Source organism: Paramisgurnus dabryanus, chromosome 12 (genome assembly GCF_030506205.2).
Source record: "Paramisgurnus dabryanus chromosome 12, PD_genome_1.1, whole genome shotgun sequence".
Lineage (NCBI taxonomy): Eukaryota > Metazoa > Chordata > Actinopteri > Cypriniformes > Cobitidae > Paramisgurnus > Paramisgurnus dabryanus.
The window spans coordinates 20,821,834-20,831,823 of NC_133348.1; positions in this window are offsets into that span (position 1 = coordinate 20,821,834).

Sequence of the window (9,990 nt, forward strand, 5' to 3'; positions counted from 1 at the left end):
AATGTCAGTTCTCACACGGCCGCCCAATCACAGTGGAGGATGGGCGGGACATTACCACAGCAACCAACCGGCTCGCAGCTGAAGTATCACAGCTATCAAAGCGCTCAGCTGAAGAAAGCTGGCACTCAGCTGAAAAACAGCTGGCATTCGGCGTCCTCAAGGCGTTTTCAGCCGCGTTTAAAAGTTTTGGTGTGTCCAGCCCCTAATAACCGGCAGGGGCGGGGCCAGGGGGGGGCCAGGGGGGGCACGGGCCACCCCCACAATTTGATTGGCCACCCCAAGTGCCCCCCCTCCCACACCATCAGTCTCGTCAGTATTAATTATGTACTAGTGGTTTTGCTTTTCTTAAAATAAAACTTCATATTTTACAGGGCTTTGATTTATTTATATTACATTTTTTTATTAGCTTAAAATATTAAAATATAAATTTTTGTGGAGGCTCCGCCTATGAAAAATTGTCTAGACCCGAGGAACCACTCTACCGTGACATGTTGTTATCGGAGTCAATTAGTAGGCGCACACTTATAGTAACGAACGGTGGTGGCACCAATAAAAAGCAAGGAAAAACAAGGAAAAACACAGAGGACGGAGAAAGGAGTTTTATGCAGATAGTGAAAAAGGACAACAAAGTCATAGGTGAGTGAGCTGAGTTTTGATATGTTTCCTTAAATGTGGAAACCTGCGATTAGTAAGTTAGAGCTAGCTCCTCTCTGTTACTGTCGAGAATGCTCATTACTTAAGTTGAAGACAACCTAACGGTACATTAAAAGAATATATAAAGTCACGTTTGCCTTTGCGTTTGTAATAAATAGTTGTGTGTTAGATCGCAGTTTATCCATACGGATCAGATCCCACGTTTCAACCCGCATGCGATTCGATCGCGGATTAAACAGGGATAGTTTATAATTTACACGTGTTTTAAAATGTTAACCTTCAAGTGCTTTTAAGCAATTTAACACTAAAAAGGCACTAAGTGAGTATGCAGCAGGTTGAATGTGTCCGGTCCCGTTCCAATCAGACGTAATCCTCCCTATATCCTTCAAATATTGATGTGTAAACTTTAGGGAGAGTTGCGCTATTGTATCGCATAGTGTATGGAATAGATCAATGAAAAACAACGTAACGTTTTTATGTGGAGTGACTGTTTAAGCTGCGCCGTCTGTGTGTGCATGGGTTTATTTAAGACGACAAGTGCCCTCAATAGTCGACACACGGAGAGAGCTTTGCGTTGATTCGGCGCATGCAAAAACATTAACATGTCATACGACTATGAATAAACGTCTAGAATTTCCTCAGCCTCTAAACTTTCATTGCTATTAACTGTTTTCCTTTTGTTAAGTACATTTTCTGTTGCATGAAGCAGGTTTCACTTTCAGGTGCACAGGCTTTGCAAACTCTAGATAAAACACAAAGTTTAAACCAAGCATTGTCCAACATCTGATCCTGATCTAAACCAGTTTGGATTTATCTGGATTTGTCGACTCCAAACTTACTCTGAATTTTGAAAATTAAGAGTTTGTTGTTCAAATAGCTTCATGCAACAGACCACAGCCTCAGAAGCATATTTAAAGAAAACAACATAAACATTATTGTTTTCTATACATTAACTCACTGGGGCTCTGTGCAATATGCCATTTAATACAACCAAATGACTTGTAATATCTTTATTAAGATGATATGCGGACAACATTCAACTTTAGGAAATAAATTAGTTTATGACTTGACAAAGTAACTGAGAAAAATGCATTATTATTTCTTTAGGGACAGACAGACAGTCAGACACAGGCAATAGGACCAATGAAAAGGTCTCAAAAAATTCAGAATTTCTTCATTTTGAAGAAAAAAAGAGAGATAGAAGCAGAAAGGCATGAGGAGAGGGAAGAGAGGAAGACGCAGCAGTAGTCCACTGACTTTTCTGCAAACCAAGGTATGTGTATTACATGCAGAGACCAGAGGGAGGTTAAAACAAAACACATCGGTTTAAATGTACTGAATGTATCAGGATACAGTATACAGTATTATTACCTTCAATGTAGGGCAAGTTACACTAATTCACTGTTTATATGTATTTAAATGTGCCACCCCTCTCTAAGTCTGTGCCCCAGTCCGGCCCCCCCATGAAAAATTCTCTAGACCCGCCCCTGATAACCGGTGCTCTTCATATAGGCCGCTGTATATTTCTGTTAGTGCTCACATCCATTTCATGTGACTCGAAGATGAAATAGTAAATAACTCACCCAAAAGTCTCTCTGCTCCGTTGCCTCTGGGACACGTTATGGTCCTTCAATTTTATACCACGAAAACTCTGTCGTCAAGGCTTTCCTCCTCTCAAAATAACCGTGAGAATGTCACTCAATTCAATATGACATTCAAGACTGAAAACTCAAGGGGTTGGCAATCTATTTTTAAAGCAACAAAATTGTATGTCAGCTTCTAAAGAATAACTAGTGAAAAATATGTGACCCAGTCTGTGAAAACCCAGCTAAAGTCATTTTTTGTGATTTATTTTTTCTACATAACATCATCCTACTTTAAAAAATATAAATGACATGCATTGATGAAGTAAATCATGTCAAAGATTAACATCAATGTGAAATCAATGATTGAAATCAAACTTTGATGCTTCTAATCCCATAGACTGGATTTCACAGACAGGGTCACATGTTATCATATGTCAGTGGCAAGGCCAGAAATTTCAAACTGAGTGGACCTTGATGAAATAGGGTGGAATTTTACAATACAGTATTGGTTAAATGGATTACATTATGTTTCTTGAGTCATGGGTCGAATATTTTTCAGATCAACATAAAAGGGAAATAAGAAAAATAAAATAAAAACAAATCAAAAAGTTATAAGCATATGGTAATCGAAAAGTTACAAATAAAGTATAAGTATTTAGGAACAAGAATATAATCAAATGTATAATAACACTTGTCTTCTTTCTTTTATAAATTAAATATAATAAATCTTTTTAAAGATACAGAAGTGATTTTCATTTTGTCTTCTGTTGTTGGAAAAAGAATACTATGGAAGTCAATGCGGCATGATTGGTTTGGTTTATAAACTTTCTTCAAAATATCTTCCTTCATGTTCAGTAGAACAAAGAAATTTATAAGGGTTTGTATTAATGTGAGAGTGAGTAAATGATGACAGAATTTTCATTTTTTGGGTAAACTATCCCTTTAAGAACATTAAGTGTACTTTTATGTGGTATTTTGAGCCACCATGAATATGAACTAAAATCTGCAAAACAATTATTTAAAAATGTATTTAGGTACCACTTGTAAACCTGAGCCCATCTTTGTTCAAGTTTAATACAAGTGTTTAACTAAATAAATGTTTTAATGCAGAGATATGTTAAAAGCACATTTAACTTCATATTCATGGTGTCTTAAAATAGCACAAATAAATACACTTAGATACTCTTAGGAACATTGTATAAAGTACTAAAGAAGAATTTATAGTAGCTTATGTACAAAATGAGTGCGTGAAAAGTGTACCACTTTTTCACCTGAATATACAGTAAGCAAAGACAAGAACACAATTTGTCCTCTAGAGGGCGCTTAGCTTACAGAAACAACACATGATCAGCTTAAAAGTGCTAGGAGGAAATTCAGCAGAATTTCTAGTCAGGACTGTGACTCGCTATTACAGCTTTTTACATCACTGCAGAGACCTGGGTAATGTTTGTGTACATTTGAGTGGCATGAGTCAGGACTGAAGTCTGTCTGATGGAGCACTAGGCATTCCAGAGAAAACAGAAAGATAAAAGATATGACTTAAGCAGTGGTTATGTATGCCACAAAATGACCAGACTGCCTTATAAATAGCGCTTGTGCACGACAGCGGTGTTAGACTGGTGTGTGTTCCAGTCCAATGATTCACTGACCTTTGAATAGGTTTACATGCACATATAAAGTAGTAACTAATGTTCATTTGCAATAGGGGTAACCTGTTAGCTAGTGTAATTATTATAATTATTTTCTAAGGATGACAAACAAAACCGGTACCTATACACGGCACATGCGAATATTACAGCATACTTTATAGAATGACATGAATAACAAATTTGTTAGACCACCTGTTTATTTGTCTCAAAGACAATCCAGCATCACAAAGTGCTTTAATGCAGACTCTTTACTTTTCAAAGAGTTCTTAAAGTTTCACTATTTTGAGTGAGGATTTTTGTCAAATTCATTAATTCGCATTTCTACAGTATAACCAAATTTGAGCTGGCACATTGTGATAGTCTGTAGATTTAAACCCTGCATGGGTAGTCCCTGAATCCTTTTGTTGATTGTTTGAGGGGATGTTGTCCTTGTGTTTATCAATGATTGTAACTTACTGTATATTTAAATGTATGTTATTTACTGGCAAGTGGCAACAGTCTTTGTCTTTATAGAATAAAACTATAAAATAACAGCTTCATGCAAAGCATTCTGGGAACCAACTAGCTGTCAGTAATACTGTAATTTCTACAGAACTTTTTTTACAGTGTACATGTATCTACAGCAAACTTTATTGCTACAATCAGAGATTCAATAGACTTTTTCGCATCTAGTTTATCTTTGTAGCATATGTTCAATCTGATTTCTAAAGCATTCTTACTCCACATACCAGAAAGGTAAGCTCCCCTTTGTTTGTATGGCTCTTTTAAATCTGGCCAAGCTTTTAAGATTCAATCAAACGCAATGCCCCTGCTTTTTTCCCATCCTATGTAATAAAGATAAAATTCTGCAGAATGAGCCCCGGTGCCTACAGTTTCATTTCAGCAGACGACACTAATTGCTGTTCATTAGAGGTTCAGACACACGGCAGCTTATTAGTGTGACATACTTGCTCTTTCAGATGCAGAACTGATTGGATGTCCAAAGAAACTTTAAGGTGCCTGAAGAACAGCAGATTAAATATAAATACAGACAAGGCCTGAACATTGCTGTGAGAAGATCATTATCTGTTACACTTACTGTAAGGGAATACAAAAGGAATACAAAAATTCCAGGATGCAGCTTAAACTGAGCTTCTATTTTCTTTAATGACTATCAGGATCACTGCTAACAAGTATCAAATAAAACGTATAAAAATTGTCTGTGTAGTAAACAGTATTACATCATTTTTATTAGATTCAATTTTATTGTCATTTCATGACATACAATGTAATTTGTGTGCACTTCCTATAACGGTACTCAATGTACTTGAAAGAGTCTGTATATAAATGTAACATTTACATTTAATATACTCTATAAACCTAAAAGAGTCTTAACATCTCACATTCACATACTTTAGTGTGTGTAGAATATGTAAAGATAATATATAAAGGTGGTGTACTGCAATGCTCAGAATGGCAAATAATAGATAAATACTATTGTGGACATTGTGGCAGATAAATCATTAATAATTAATGAGGGTAAGTGGATAAGACACTCGCCTTTGGTGTGAGAGACCTGGGTTCGAATCCACTGTGACACACCATTGTGTCCTTGACCAAGACACTTAACCTCTAGTTGCTCCAGAGGCGTGCGACCTCTGACATATATGGCAATTGTAGGTCGCTTTGGATAAAAGCGCCACCTGTATTAAAACGTTATGATTGGCCCTAAGCTGTCAGCCGGGTGTGATGTCGTCCTTTCTAAATGGTGGTAATCTTTTTTGTTCACACATAACGCTTACTGGTAAATAACTGGGAATCTGGTAAATTGGCAGCACTAATTTACCGGACGTGTTCTGTTCACACATGACCTGTTAACTGCAATTTACCAGTAAATTACCAGTTAAGACTGTATGTTTGAAAGGGACTAATGACGAGGTGAGGGTGGCGCTGACAAGTAAAAAATTTGCTAGAAAGCAGCGTTATTATAAATACATGCACCATTTTAACCAATTAGATTGCACAGTTGAATTTATTATTAATATTATGTGTGTTCAATTGCATGCGGCGCCAGGCAGACTTGACAGTCCTGTCCTGTGACATCAAAGTACCACGTGAGCGCACAGAGAATTAGGGTACTTTAAGTCAGCATAGATGTAGAAAATGACATTATGATAATAAATGGGGGAATGTAGATAGACATTAACTTACAAAGAGACTCATTTTGTGGAGTGCTGGGCTGCTGCATGTTGGCAACGTGACGTCAAATTGCATTATCTATAATGAATAACATAAGAATTCTTAAAGATGATACTATATATATTACTTATTATGTAACTTGTTTCAATGTTAAAAATAGAATCTGCAACTAAAAACACAGCTTTGAAGCATTTGCGAAAAGCACGCGCGCACATTCACACACACAAACCTGGGAAATGCATTCTTATAATTCAGCTCCACGATTTTGTTTCCCTCAGTGTTATTAGGTAGGGTTGCTACTCTGGACTGCAGAGTCCTCACAAAAATGCACGTTGTTAAGTTTAATGGCCAATTCCTTTGCTTTTTGTGTGCTTCTGGGAAGTAGGAACACACATGCCAAAAAATGTTACTGGAATGCTGAAGTCGGCACACAGTTCAGATCCGAATATTAATTGCTTACAATGAAGATTCAGCAATTACAGCAAGACAAGACTGCTATACAAGGAGAGCAAATACCACTGAGGATAATGGAGAGCAGGAAAGAGAGAAAATAATAGCTGAAAGTTGTTACAACAAAGCATAAAATATAACGCTTCATTAAAAACACTAGTTATAACACACACACACACACACATACACAATATTGAACCGATTATCTTATAAAATTTTCCTGTTGTGTGCAGTGTGTAAAGCGTGTCAGAATTTGCTTGGAAGCATGTCAGAGGCATTCTGATAGCAACATGTTAAAATCAGAAATACTGTTGTGTGGGGGAACCTTGAGGACAAACGCACGCTGTAGATTGTCACATGATACAAAACAATACCCAATCAGAATGCGAGCTGATGAAAGACGAAACACGGTCATGGCATTGGCATAGCAGACATAGTCCAAAGTGAGATGGACATCAGAGATGTAAAAAGCAGTCCACATTATTAATGACATTTCATTATGCCTGTAGTCATTCTTGTTTGTTTACTTTAAAGTCACTTTTAACAACGAGAGTCTTTGTCAAGACTTGCGTTATTTGTCCGTTATGTGTGGTGTGCTGTGATGAACACATAGCGTCAATCCACACACTACACTATAGGAACAAAACTGGTAAATAGTAGAGTTGTGGTCTTACATTTTGTATGTGGCCCTAGCTTCAGGTGGGATTAAGCTAAGGTGCTGGTGATGTCTGTCTCTCTTTCTATCCCTCTTCCTCTCTCCGCCAATTTCATTATTCACAGTTCACAGTCTAATGCATCAGTTGCTGCTCTCAGATTTGAGAGTGAATAGATTCATTCTGCTTTGCTTTATTTATGTCATTCCCACTCGAGGAAGATAATTATTTCCGGAAGATCGGATAATAGGCTTGCATTTCTCCATTCATTCATATATCCTCACAACATTATCTACAAGTAAACTCCCCATATGATTTAGATGCTGGCTGGACACATTTGTTTTGCAGATGCGAGAAGAAAATACAACTTTCTCCATCCATGATCTCTATAACATCTGCTGCAAAAGTGAACAATTAAAAAATGACCCATCTCCTCTATAGCCTCTTCCATCAGATTCTGGATAATGCATGCTTCATAAAGTACCAAACACAGTTACTTCCATTAACACATTTCCTTTCTTCAAGTACAACACACTCGGCACATCACAATGAAGTATTATTCATCCCTATATACTGTACATATTGTATATGTAAATATTTTGAATTTATTTATAGTTAGGTATCCATTGTTTTTTTTCTATTTTATATACTTTTATATTTTTTATTTACTGTAATGTTTGCCAGATTGCTTAATTCCCCTTATTTTTCTCAAGCAACCTAACAAGATCAATAAAATCTGGGTTTGCTTCTTATTTGCGTCATACATAACAATCCTGATTCTGAAGAACCAAAGCTCTTGGTAAAAATGATGCATGACTAACAGAAGACTGTATTTTGTCCTGTAATGTTGTCCACCAACTTGTCCATACTTGACCGTAGTCTCCACAACACCCAGTTAGGCTTTAGTGCCAAATGCACACAGAAACAACTGGCCGTCCCATTGTAGATAATGCACAATCAAGGTAATTACTGAGGCTTTGACTCATAACTATCCAGTGTTGTGTTGACTCTGACTCATTCAACATTATTAAAGTAATTCCTTATTTCCTTAACATTATCAAACAAATTACGCATTCCTTTGTGTAGCAACTCATAATGTAATAAAGGCACATAAGGTAAAAGCTTCCCATAATGTTATAAGCATTACATCATTATTGTAATAAAATGTTCATAGTGTAATTGTTTTTCATCAAAACTTAATAATATCTTGAGCTCATAATGTAATAAAAAAATATTACATTACGAGAAATGTATTACATTTTAAACTCACCAAAAATATTATTTGTCATATTGTCATAACTATAATAGAAAATTGCAAACTTGTAATTATTGGTGCTTGCTTTTATGCAAAGCATTACTATTATACATCGTAGAGACATGGAGTGGGATTGTTTCACTAAGCATAATTATTGGTGGATGCCAATTCTCTCCCTAGCAACCAAACAGAGTACCCTAGCAACTGTTTAGCAAGACCTATATCTCTGTATCAGAACATCGTAGAGACACGTGGGTGGTCTTGTTTCCTAGTGGCTCGAACTGTAATCATTTCTGGATGTCAATTCACTCCCTAGCAACCACCCGGGTACCCTAGCAACCGCATAGCAACACACTAGCAGTCACCTAGCAACAGCCTAGAAACTACATAGCAATAGCATGACAACCACCCTAGGTACCAGCATAGCAACCCCAAGCAACTAAACAGAATACACTAGCAATCACTTAGCAGGACCTATATCTCTGAATCAGAACATCATTGATATCGGTGTGTGTGCTCTTTTAACTGCAAACAGGACGTCCAGAGTTTTGCCACAACAAGCACCACTCCACATTTTCCTCAGAAAATTTACCTATCTAGTTTAATCCTGTGAAATGAAAGGGTGAGACTTTGAGGATTTGGCAAAAAAAAAAAAAAAAAACGGCAAAACTGAACACAAAGTCAGTTACATTATAAGTTGCCACAGTGTTCTAATAATGTAATGCATTTCTCATATAATAATCTATTACATTATGTAAAAAATTGTTATTACATTGAAATTTTTTTTTACATAATGAGCTCAAGATTTTATTACGTTTGGCGAAAATTATTACAATATGAACATTTAATTACAATTATAATGTAATACTTATTATGTGCAGTTTTTACATTATGAGTTGCCACACTCTGTTAATATACCTCTGGTTCTTACGTTTAGATTGGACTAGTTTTCAAAGTAAGGTTTATATAATGTAGATTGATTACTATAGTGCAATTGCCAAGTTGAAATTGATGCATTGTGTTGTTGTGTTACTCATCAAACCCATCACAATTGGAGGGACATCAGAAACTAAGCTGGTATTTTCACAGATGTAGAAAAAATATCCTTTTCTGGTTAAATGGGATTCTGAGAAGCGATTATGCTGTATGTTTATGTCAACATGTTTTTCAATCTTTTATTAATTTAAAGGTCCATAGGGCTTTGCCTGCTGAATGTAGTCTCAGCAGGTACTCAGATGGAAATGTAAAGCTGCATAAAGGTGCATTTGTCTGGTTGGGCTAATTCGAGGACACAATCTTATGAACGTGAGTTGTCATGGGAATGTAGCCTTATTTGAATCAGAGTTACCGGAAAGAGCCAGAGGTGATTTAAAGTGAACACAAGAGAAAAATATTAAGAGCAGACAGATAAAATAGAGGATGCAGAGGAGATGATGCATTATGAGATAATTGTATAGGATAATTGAGATATGTTCCTTCAATCCTCACCATATTTTGTTGAAGGTCACATAACAGTGTTTCTGTAAATCTCATGTTAATCTAGAGGACCTACAGAGTAATACTGC